At 43.3% G+C, this 12614-nt stretch overlaps 1 long non-coding RNA gene and 1 other non-coding gene across 2 annotated transcripts; both read right to left on the bottom strand.

Moving 5' to 3' along the window:
- Positions 1–199: 199 nt before the first annotated feature.
- On the bottom strand, positions 200–1273 carry LOC139025382 (uncharacterized). The gene is made up of 2 exons (XR_011477046.1): positions 602–1273; positions 200–561 (listed from the first exon to the last, which is right to left on the bottom strand). It is a non-coding gene; the product is annotated as an uncharacterized lncRNA (long non-coding RNA).
- A 4181-nt stretch (positions 1274–5454) lies between these two features.
- On the bottom strand, positions 5455–10105 carry LOC111952090 (uncharacterized). The gene is made up of 2 exons (XR_011476138.1): positions 9620–10105; positions 5455–9226 (listed from the first exon to the last, which is right to left on the bottom strand). It is a non-coding gene; the product is annotated as an uncharacterized protein (transcript).
- Positions 10106–12614: the final 2509 nt, after the last annotated feature.

Raw genomic sequence — 12614 nt, 5'->3', positions numbered from 1 at the left:
CTTCTGTCTGTTCCTGAAGTTGTTCCTCTATTCTGTTCCTCTACCCTCCATTCTGTTTCTGTTCCTAGTTGTTCCTCTATTCCGTCTCTGTTCCTAAAGTTGTTCCTCTACCCTCCATTCTGTCTCTTCTCCTAGTTGTTCCTCTACCCCCCCATTAGGTCTCTGTTTCTAAAGTTGTTCCTCTACTCCCTATTCTGTCTCTCTTCCTAGTTGTTCCTCTACTCCCCATTCTGTCTCTCCTCCTAAAGTATATAGTGCTTCTGTGATGGCTGTAGCTCACCTGTGCAGTTCTCTGTTTCCGTCTTGCTCATCTTCTTTTATATTAACTGTATTTACATCATTACTCAGATACCACGACTACTATTGCTTTCCATGAGCAGGACAACGCTCAGCACTACATGCTGTTTCTTCCGTGTGTCAGTGGTGTGACAGTGTCGTCCATGTGAGACACTCTGTAGTTAATGTTGTTGTTTTGATGCTAAACGAAAGTAAACAAACATACCAGTCAGAACTCCCTTATCCTAAAACACTTGTCATCTTCCTCCCAGACACTCCCATATCCTAAAACACTTGTCATCTTCCTCCCAGAAACTCCCATAACGCACAATGTGCAACGGTGCTGGGAACATGACCAGTGACGCACCCCATTCTTCAGCCAGGCTCACGCCTTCAATGCAACGTTACTTTGCATTATCATTGACCGAGATGAGCAGCAATGGTCATTTCTAAAGTCAATACACACAGTCAGTGTACGTGAGCCCACGTGTCCCATGTGGGGAATTGAACCCACGACCTAGGCTTTAGCAGCACCATGCTCAAACCAACTCAAATTAACTCATTGTCAGGGGCAAGAGTATCTAAACCCCCCCTCTCTCTCAGACAGACCTGGAGATGGGTTGGAGGTAGGAGAACAACAACGAGCAGAATGCTTTGATTACTTAACCCAGGTGGCCTCCAATAGAGTAGCAGCCGATTCATGGTTGGCTCATCAACCTCTGGTTATGTCCGGCTCAACCGCTCAGCGCTCTTACTCCCTTGAATGTACTGTGGCCCTGTGTGTGTCCCACAGCAGATAGAACAACATCATCTTCTAGAACAAGTAACATGGCCACCACAGCATGCCCAGCAGTGTGTAGGACACTCCCYGCTGAGAGGATACCCTGCTTCCTYCCACTCTGCAATAGTGCCACTCTTTTGTTCACACATTTCCAGACTGTGATCATCATTGTAAAATAATGTGAAAAAAATGCCAATAAAAAAACATGACTGTAGAACKAAAAAAAAAACATTATTTATTGAAAATGTAGATGGACTGTGTGGGAGTTACATACTTATTATACATACTGCAAAACTAGACTGGAGAAACTAAAAGGACTGACAGGCTACACTCCACAGAGGACTGACAGGCTACACTCCACAGGAAGGAAGGAGAGGACTGACATGACACTCCACAGGAAGGAAGGAGAGGACTGACATGACACTCCACAGGAAGGAAGGAGAGGACTGACATGACACTCCACAGGAAGGAAGGAAGGAGAGGACTGACATTACACTGATGGATAGCCTCTTTGGGCCCTGGGTTTAAGGTGGATTAGAGTTCATCACGTAACTAAGAACACACTCTCTTGAATTTACACACACAGGTAATCCCTGAACCTTTCATCAATGAGACAGACCAATATAAACAAACTGACAATTACAAAACACTCATTTTAATTATGCAAATTAACTGAATGACCTTGAGCTGACCAGTTTATAACCCCCAACATGTTTGAAACAGGGTTGGCTGACCAGTTTATAACCCCCATGTTTGAAACAGGATTAGTTGACCAGTTTATAACCCCCAACGTGATTTAAACAGGGTTAGCTGACCAGTGCCTCACCCTAACCTTAAGGGCAACCTCCACCCTGGAGCACATTCAACAGACCAAGGAAGGCAGAATGTCTGAGATAAATGTGTTATGTGGATGGGTCAACAGTGCCATCTAGCGGCAAGAAAAAACATGTTTCGTCACGTTCACTGGTTAGGTTCAGTGAAAGTGTGTTGTTTTACAGGGTCAGTTATAGTAGTACAGCACCCATAGAGCAAATTAGGGTGAAGTGACTTACTCAAGGGCACATTRTTCAACTTGTCGGCTCAGGAAATTAGCTACTGGCCCAACACTCTAACCGCTAGGCTACCTGCTACTCTTACAGAGACTAGTAGTTCTGGTATGAGATGGGTGGTTGTTCATCCTGAAACAAGGGAAGCTGACAACTTGCATCAACTATATACGGTAATGACAAAATACAAAATGTAGCTTTGATCAGAATCCACGTCTCTAGAGGAAGTAGTTGTGTTACAATCAGCTTGAGTGATTCACTTCCTCCGGGATGCTGGCCTTCCAGGCAGAGTTGCAAAGAAAAAGCCACATCTCAGACTGGCCAATAAAACGAAAAGATTAAGATGGGCAAAAGAACAGACACTGGACAGAGGAACTCTGCCTAGAAGGCCAGCATCCCGGAGTCGCATCTTCACTGTTGACGTTGAGACTGGTGTTTTGCGGGTACTATTTAATGAAGCTGCCAGTTGAGAACTTGAGGCATCTGTTTCTCAAACTAGACACTAATGTACTTGTCCTCTTGCTCAGTTGTGCACCGGGGCCTCCCACTCCTTTCTATTCTGGTTAGGGCCAGTTTGCGCTGTTCTGTGAAGGAAGTAATACACAGCGTTGTACGAGATCTTCAGTTTCTTGGCAATTTTCGCATCGAATGGCCTTTATTTCTCAGAACAAGAATAGACTGATGAGTTTCAGAAGAAAGTTCTTTGTTTGTTTATTTTGAGCCTGTAATCAAACCCACAAATGCTGATGCTCCAGATACTCAACTAGTCTAAAAGAAGGCCAGTTTTATTGCTTCTTTAAACCAGAASAGTTTCRAGCTGTGCTAACAATAGCAAAGGGTTTTCTAATGATCAAAGCCATTTTAAAATGATAAACTTGGATTAGCTAACACAACGTGCCATTGGAACACAGCAGAGCTGATAATGGGCCTCTGTACAACTATGTAGATATTCCATTAATAAAATCAGCCCTATCCAGCTACAATAGTAATTTACAACATTAACAATGTCTAAACTATTTCTGATCAATTTGATGTTATTTTAACTGAACAATTTTCTRTCTTTCAAAAACAAGGACATTTATGACCCAAATTTTGAATGGTAGTGTATATTTTTATTTTAAAATGCAGTGTTTCCACATCTGTAGCTGCATTGTTTTAAAATGTTCATATAGGGCCTGCATAACATACAAATAAAAAAGAAGTGCAGAACATGAAGCCTGGGTGCCAGTCCGTTTCTGCTAGCATGTTTGGCAAATGACACAGAGTGGTAGCCAGGCTAAAGAACACGTACAATTAAATCAAGTTCCAAATATGTCAAAAAAAGATTTTAGTCCTTCAAAATGATAAAATACATTTATTTAAAAAAAAGTTGAAAATAGAACAATGAGGCAAATAATTCTACTAAAACAACCTTGTTACATTTAAGCTCTACATTTTAATTGGCAGGTGGAAAATAATTTAGCTTGACCTTAGCTTAATCAAATCATCGTTGTGATCAGTTGAAAAAATAAAATAAAAAAAAGTTAAGACTGTGTTCTGAAGGGGTTAAACTGAATACATTCGAGTTGTAGGTGAAATGAGTCCTGTAACTTATCATTACGTCATGGAGCTAATCGTTGTTACACCATGTAGTTAAATCATTACACATTCTCCTATTTATGCAGACTAGTGTCTTCACTGTGATGACTAACTCACCMTAACTACACTTTCTATTAAAATCAGGGAGTCAAACTGAGACCAAGGTGTCTTTTACAGATGAGCCCTGAATTACAGAAAATAACACACCAAAATACAAAACAGAATGCAAGCAGAAAGAAAAACATGGTCATAAAAGAAATCACACATTCATCAGTAATAAAAAGGTCCTCAAAAAAAAACAGCTTTATGAATTTCCAGAGGCATCAAAACAACTTGAAGATTGTTCCACAAATACCGTGCAAAAGAAATAKAAATATATAGAAATCAGAAAGCTGTAGAGACCAAAGGAATGCCCYGAGTTAACCATCCCTGAGACCGGGTTTAGTAACTCTGTAGGTCTTAAGGTTAGTAATTGTGTTTGGTACAGTGGGACTTTGTAAAAATGGAACTTTACAATTGAAAACATAGCAATGTATCAACCTACGTGACATCAAAGAGGACCAACCAACTGTCTTGGTAGAGAACGCAGTGATGAGTACTAAAAACCTGTCGCCCGTAACAAAGCAATGTGCTTATGATAAACTGCATCTAACGGCTTTAATGAAGTGGCAGCTGCATTCATAGAGGATGTTGCCATAGTCGGACCGGTAGGAACGTCGACCGAACGATCTGCTTTCTCCTATTTAGTGAGAGRCATGACCTACTTATAAAAAAATATATTCTCAGCTCCTTAACTCGTCAATATGCATTATATTGAAAAGACAGATTTTCATCTATCCAGATGCCCCAATATTTGTAAGCAGAGACACGATCAATATGGGCACCATCCAAAGTACATATGATTTAAATCAATTAATTTGCATGCACTCTATAGAAGAACATACAGTATACTTAGTTTCACCTACATTCAATACTAWTTTCAGGTCAATAAAGTTTCCTGTAGTTCAGATATAGCCTCGTCAACCTTGGAGCAATAGCATACAAAACAACATGGTTGATATACATGTGCAGGTTAGGTAGTCAAAAGGTACTGTAAAACACAGGTCCATATCGAGTACCTTCAGAAAGTATTCATACCCCATGACTTATTCCACATTTTGTTAAAGCCTACATTTTTAAAATGGATTGAATATATTTTCCCCACCCATCTACACACAATGCCCCAMAAATGTCAAYGTGAAAACATGGCTTTAGAAATGCAAGCAAATTTACTGTGAGTCTTTCTGTGTAAGTCCACTCCTGGATTGTTCAACATTTGCCCGTTATCCTTTTCAAAACTCTTCAAGCTCTGTCAAATTGGTTGTTGAGCATTGCATGACAACCATTTTTCAGGTCTTGTCATAGATTTAAGTCAAAACTAACGCGGCCACTCAGGAACATTCCTGCTGAAAGGTCAATTTGTCTCCCAGTGTCTYGTGGAAAGCAGACTGAACCAGGTTCTCTCTAGGATTTTGCCTGTGCTTAGCTCTATTCCGTTTCTTTTTTATCCTGAAGAACTACCCAGTCCTTAACAATTACAAGCATACCCATAACATTATACAGCCACCACTATTCTTCGAGAGTAGTACTCAGTAATGTGTCGTATTGACAAACATGACAAAGTTAATTACTTTGCCACATTTTTGGAAGTATTTCTATAGTGCATTGTTGCAAACAGGATGCATGTTTTGGAATATTTTTTATTCTGTACAGGCTACATTCTTTTCACTGCCATTTAYGTTAGTATCCTCAGTTTTCTGCTATTACAGCCACTAAACTATGTAACTGTTTAAAAGTCATCGTTGGCCTCATGGTGAAATCCCAGAGCGGTTCTCTTCCTCTCCGGCAACTGAGTTAGGAAGGACAGCTACCAGTTCATAGTGACTGGGTGTACTGATATTTCACCATGCTCAAAGGAATACTCAATGTCAGCGTTGTTGTTACCTATCCATTAATATATCAACCTCCCTGGTCTTCGTAGTTGAATTTGTGTTTGAAATTCCCTGCTCGACAAAGGGACCTTAGAGATAATTGTATGTGTGGGGTAGAGAGATGAGGCAGTCATTCCAAAAACATGTTAAACACTATTATTATTGCACACAAAGTGAGTCCATACAAACTTAAGTTCAGGAGGAAAAATGTGCTTATTTAGAGACTTGCCATAACAAAAAGGGGGTTGAATATGATTGACTCAAGACATTTCAGCTTTTCATGTTTTATGAATGTAAAAATGTCCCATAATTCCACTGACATGGAACCAGTGTCAAAGTCTCAATTTAATCCATTTTAAATTCAGGCTGTAAAAATTCAGGCTTTAACACAAAATGTGGGAAAAGTCAAGGAGTGGGAATACTTTAAAGGAACTGGATGGTAGCAGTACAGTGATATTTTCCTTGGCCATGTTCAGTCTCCCCCCTTTTCATAGTATCCAATTGGTAGCTACAGTCTTGTCTCATCGCTGCAACTCCCGTACAGACTCAGGAGAGGCGACGTGCGTCCTCCGAAACACAACCCAACCACACTGCTTCTTGACACAATGCCCACATAACCCAGAAGTCAGCCTCACCAATGTGTCGGAGGAAACACAGTACACCAAGCAACCGTGTCAGCATGCACTGCGCCCGGCCCGTCACAGGAGTCGCTAGGGCACGATGGTACAAGGATATCCCTGCCGGCKAAACCCTCCCCTAACCCGGACGACACTGGGCCAATTGTGCGCCGCCACATGGGTCTCCCGGTCYCGGCCGGCTGCGACAGAGCCTGGACTCAAACCCAGAATCTCTAGTGGCACAGCTAGCACTGCAGTACCTTAGACCACTGCGCCACTCAGGAGGCAGTCTGCTTTTTTTCTATATCCTTTTGTGTTGTTTGACCTTGTGCCTATTTAAGCTTGTCAATTGAGTGAAGTTCTTCCCACAGTCAGAGCAGTGGTATGGCTTCTCACCAGTATGTACTCTCTTGTGTACCTTTAGTCTTTGTACGTTTACGAAACTCTTTTCGCATTCAGAACAGGCATGAGGTTTCTCTCTCACGGTGTGAGTTTTCTGGTGTTTTCGACAGGTRCCCGCGAGCGTGAAACGCTTCTCACAGACGGGGCATTGATAAGGTTTATCACCACTGTGACTGCGCATGTGGCCTTTCAGCTCACAGCTAGACGAAAAACCTTTCCCACAAATAATGCAGTTGAAAGGCCACTTRCCTGTATGCGTTGATGATTGATGGTGTTTAAGGGAATCTACCCGGATGAAACATTGATCACAGTCAGGACATTGGTACGGTTTCTCTCCAGTATGTGTTCGCTGATGTATCTTCAAGCCACATGTATTGGAATACTGTTTTCCACACTCYGAGCAGACAAAAGGCTTTTCCCCGGTGTGCATTCGCTGGTGGACTACGAGTTGGTGTCGGTAACCAAAACACTTTCCACAGTCAGAGCAAAGGTAKGGTTTTTCTCCCCTGTGTGTTATACTACGATGTTTTTGTAAGAGGTTGGAAAGACAATAACTTTTATCACAGTCAGAACATTGATATGGTTTCTCTCCAGTGTGTCTTGACATATGAACTTTCAACTGAATCGATCTTGAGAACTTCTTATCACATCGCTCACATTGGAAAGATTTGTGTCCCAGATGTAAGAGCTTGTGTTGCTTTAAGCATCCCGCCGAGGAGAAATTTCGCCCACAGTCAGAGCAGTGATGAGGCTTCTCTCCTCTGTGAATCCTTTCGTGTGCTTTTAAGTCCTCTTCGATAAGGAAGGTTAGACCACAGTCGGCGCAGAGGTGAGGCTTCTCTCCAGTGTGCTCTTGCATATGTCTCTTAAATTGTAACGCATAAAGGAAATATGAATTACAATCGGCACAATGGTAAGTTTGCTCTCCAGTGTGTGAGTACATGTGTATCTTAAGTTGTAATTGTCTTGAGAAATTCTTCTCACAATGAGAGCACTGGTAAGGTTTCTTGCCAGCATGTACTGCCAAGTGTTGTTGAAGATTAGATTTTCTGTAGAAACTCTTCTCACAGATGTGGCACTGGTGAGGCTTTTCCCCAGTGTGTATTTGCTGGTGCCTAGTAAGGCTGCGTAGTTGAGCAAAGCTCTTTCCACAGTCAGAACAAATACAAGGCCTTTCTATATGCGAGTTTACCTTGTGATCTTTTAATCTTCTGGAAGTCGGATAACTTTTCTTACACTGGTGAGGCATCTCACAGGCGTGTAAAAGCAAGTGCTCTTTAAGATACGATTGTTTTGAGAAACCCTTCTCACAGTGAGGACACTGATGAGGGTGAGGGTTCTCTACAGAATGTTCACGCGGGTGTTGATTAATATTGGAACTTTTTTCGACAGCATGTATTTCCTGACATCGTTCTTCTACATTTCTGGTACTTGGTGACCCATCAGAATCAGTATGAGTCATCATATGTTCTTTTAATCCATCTGAAGTACTGTACGTCTTCTCACATTGCAGACAGTGGAAAGGTTTCTCTCCCATGTGTAACTGCATGTGTTCCTTTAAAGTTTCCTCAGCAGAGAACCTTTGATCACAGTCAGGGCAGTGGTGAAACATCCCTACCTCATGAATTAACAGGTGGTATTTAAGATGCGGCTTGGTTTTAAAACTCTTCTTACATTGACCACATTGGTAAGGCCGCTCCCCAGTATGCGTCATCGTGTGAACTTTTAGCTGCTCTGAATTGGTGTACCCCTTGTCACATTGGGTGCAACGGAAAGGCTTAATCCCTAAATGTATCCTCTTGTGTTTGGTTAAATACCGCGCTGTAGAAAATGTTTGCCCACAGTCCGAACAGGGGTGAAGCTTCTCTGTGTGAATCATTTCATGTACTTTTAAGTCCTCTTCTATAAAGAAACAAAGATCACATTTGGAGCAGACGTGAGGCTTCTCTCCAGTGTGCTCTTGCTTATGTCTCTTAAATTGTAACGCATTAACGAAATATGAATTACAATCTGAACAACAGTAAGGTGTCTCTCCAGTGTGTGTGTACAGCTGTTGAGTACGGTCTGATGCGGTGAAAGTCTTCTCACAGTAAGGGTATTGATACAATTTCTCTCCAGAATGTACTAACACATGATTAGGATCAGAACTTTTTACTAAAGCATGTGATACTTCCTGACATTGTTTTTCACAGTCAGGGCATTGGTAAGGTCTCACACCAGAGCATATAACCATATGATCTGATCTAGTGTACTTCTTACTACACTCTAGGCAGTGGAAGGGTTTCTCTCCTGAACGGAACAACGGCATGTGTTTCCTGATACATCCCGATGACGAGAAACTTCTCCCGCAGCCCTGACACTTCTCTTTAGGATGGACAGTCTCGGGTCTCTTTGACAACGTCACAGTAGAGACACTTTCTTTGCTACCTGAACAGTGGGACGGCGTCTCTCCAGAGTGCAGGTGCCGTTTAAGACGRGATTGTTTTGTGGAGCTCTTCTCACCTTGAGAACTGTGAGATGTATTTTCTTGGGGTCTTGAGGACTCGGAGCTCTTTCCTGTAAAAACATGTCAGCTGCTGAAACAAGTTTCACCATATCAATTGTTGAACACAGTCGGCATTATAGCAGTAGATATATATAAAAGTCATTAAACAGAATAAAACAGCATAAAGACAACTTCTATTAAGTATTTTGGGAGCCCACCCTGTATTCCACAGACAGTTCTACTATATCTAGGAATCAATAACTTGGGGATAGGATATGTTGTAGAGCATGTTTCCCCAACTCCTCTGAAGTGCACTTCCAGCGATTGGACAAGACACCCAAGGATTCAGGGTCAAATATATATATATATTTTTTAAATAATTTTTACTGAAAACATGCCCTAAACACGATGCAACTTCATCACCACCTGTAGTGGGTTTTCAATGCACTCTGTTCTGTTCATACCATCYTCAGCGAAGACAGAAATAATCTCCTCCTCCTCCTCTTCTGCTTTGATGTTGACTCTCTGGCCCGGCATAAACCTGCAGTCCTCCAGCAGCACTGTTAACCTCTTTAGAGTCTGCCAAGACGCCATCTCTGGAGCCTGCTGCCCTCCGTCACAACCAGGACCCAGTGACTCTGTACATTTGGTCTCAGACTTGAAAGAACGAGGCGAGTTGGGTTCGTCCTTCACCGTTCTAAAAACACACACCGAAGGGGAACTCAATTTTAAGCAGGTAGCAGCAAAGTAGTAGTCGGTTGTTAAGCAGGTTAGCAGTCGGTTGTTAAGCAGGTTAGCAGCAAGGTAGCAGTCGGTTGTTAAGCAGTTTTACAGCAAGGTAGCAGTCGGTTGTTAAGCAGGTTAGCAGCAAGGTAGCAGTCGGTTGTTAAGCAGGGTTAGCAGCAAGGTAGCAGTCGGTTGTTAAGCGGGTTAGCAGCAAGGTAGCAGTCGGTTGTTAAGGGGTTAGCAGCAAGGTAGCAGTCAGTTGTTAAGCAGGTTAGCAGCAAGGTAGCAGTCGGTTGTTAAGCAGGTTAGCAGCAAGGTAGCAGTCAGTTGTTAAGGCGGGTTAGCAGTCGTTGTTAGCAGTTAGATCGGTTTGTTAAGCGGGTTAGAAGCAAGGTAGAAGTCAGTTGTTAAGCGGGTTAGCAGCAAGTAGCAGTCGGTTGTTAAGCGGGTTAGCAGCAAGGTAGGAGTCGGTTGTTAAGCAGGTTAGCAGCAAGGTAGCAGTCGGTTGTTAAGCAGGTTAGCAGCAAGGTAGCAGTCGGTTGTTAAGCAGGTTAGCAGCAAGTAGCAGTCGGTTGTTAAGCAGGTTAGCAGCAAGGTAGCAGTCGGTTGTTAAGCAGGTTAGCAGCAAGGTAGCAGTCGGGTTGTTAAGCAGGTTAGCAGCAAGGTAGCAGTCGGTTGTTAAGCAGGTTAGCAGCAAGTTAGCAGTCGGTTTGTTAAGCGGTTAGCAAAGGTAGCAGTCGGTTGTTAACAGGTTAGCACAGAGGGTAGCAGTCAGTTGTTTAAGCAGGTTTTAGCAGCAAGGTAGCAGTCGGTTGTTAAGCAAGGTTAGCAGCAAGGTAGCAGTCGGTTTAAGCGGGTTAAGCAGTCGGTGTTAAGACAGGTACAGCGTGAGCAGGTTAGAGCAAGTAGCAGTGGTTGTTAAGCGGGTTAGAAGCAAGGTAGCAGTCGGTTGTTAAGCGGGTTAGCAGCAAGGTAGCAGTCGTTGTTAAGCGGGTTTAGAAGCAAGGTAGCAGTCAAGTAGCTTAGCAGTTGTGTTAAGCGGTTAGCAGCAGTAGCAGTCAGTTTGTTAAGCAGGTTAGCAGCAAGGTAGCAGTCGGTTGTTAAGGGTTAGCAGCGGTTGTTAAGGCGGGTTAGCAGGTCGGTTGTTAAGCGGGTTAGCAGTCGGTTGTGTAAGCGGGTTAGCAGTCGGTTGTTAAGCGGGTTAGCAGTCGGTGTTAAGCGGGTTAGCAGTCGGTTGTTAAGCGGGTTAGCAGTCGGTTGTTAAGCGGTTAGCAGTCGGTTGTTTAAGCGGTTAGAGTCGTTGTTAAGCGGTTAGCAGTCGGTTGTTAAGCAAGGTTAGCAGTCGTTGTTAAGCAGGTTAGCAGTCAGGGTTGTTAAGCAGGTTAGCAGTCGGTTGTTAAGCAGGTTAGCAGTCGGTTGTTAAGCAGTTAGCAGTCGGTTGTTAAGCAGGTTAGCAGTCGTTGTTTAAGCAGGTTAGCAGTCTGGTGTTGTTAAGCAGGTTAAGCATCGGGTTTTAAGCAGGTTGCAGTCGGTTGTTAAGCAGGTAGCAGGTCCGGTTGTTAAGCAGGTTAGCAGTCGGTGTTAAGGCAGGTTAGCAGTCGGTTGTTAAGCAAGGTTAGCAGTCGGTTGTTAAGCAGGTTAGCAGTCGGTTGTTAAGCAGGTTAGCAGTCGTTGTTAAGCATGGTGGCAGTCGGTTGTTAAGCAGTTAGCAGTCGGTTGTTAAGCAGGTTGGCAGTCGGTTGTTAAGCGGGTTAGCAGTCGTTGTTAAGCAGGTTAGCAGTCGGTTGTCACCGTTTTCCTCACCTCTGTTTGTGTGTGAAATTGTGACTGTTTGAACAAGTTCACTTATTGCAATTACGTGGTAAAAACAGAGACACTGGTTCTATGTTCCATTTCCCTTTTAACAGTCCATTTTTCAACCTGATGTGCTAGGACCTACGCTGCTGAGGCCCAGTTAACCTTCCCGATTCAGATCTATCCGTTCATGTACGTTCAAGTCTTTATAAACGGAATACTCACCCCCCTCACTCTCGCCCTCTGCTGTGGTATAATGAGCCAATGTGGAACTGGCTCTGCCTCCAGCTGCCTGCTGGGAAACCAAGCCCCTCTCTCTTCATTCTGTTCTCCATGGCAGCATGCTTGTGAGCTGCCCGCTGTCGCTGATTGGCTGGGACTCGCGGGGACAACGCTAGCCTCTTCCTCTATTCCGGTGATGTCATCTTTCAGTTGTAGTAACCGAGACATTCCCTGCTCCTCTGATTCTGTTASATCAGCATTCTCACAATATTCCTCCAGTATTTTACGACGCAATGAGCATCGACTCTCTCCTTTGACTTCAGACCCATCTTTGACACATATTCCACACCGCTCACATAGAMAACGTAAATTATCCTCAGTTAAAGTCCATAAACTCAGTGCTATGTCATCCAACAACGTTTCCCTCTCTGGACTCATTTTTTCCTATTCAAGTGGTAAACAAGACAATAGTCAGTTTGGTAAATGATGACTTGCCAGCTGGATACTCTTGAAATTTCTCACAAACCCTAATTAGCAACGAGCACTCAGCGGGCAGGCGGCCCGCCAAAGCGATTCTGGCGCGTTTAGATGCAAATCAACTCGCCAGAGATAGAAAAACTTGTCTTCTCTAGCTTMTCTTCTGCGCCTGTGCTGACATGAAGATCAGACCGAGTGCTGCTTCCAGCATCAAAGGAGATGAGCAGGATGAGTATGTCC

Source organism: Salvelinus sp. IW2-2015, linkage group LG1, assembly GCF_002910315.2.
Source record: "Salvelinus sp. IW2-2015 linkage group LG1, ASM291031v2, whole genome shotgun sequence".
NCBI lineage: Eukaryota > Metazoa > Chordata > Actinopteri > Salmoniformes > Salmonidae > Salvelinus > Salvelinus sp. IW2-2015.
The sequence above is the reverse complement of the archived record's forward strand: the minus strand, read 5'-3'. Positions and strand labels throughout refer to the sequence as shown.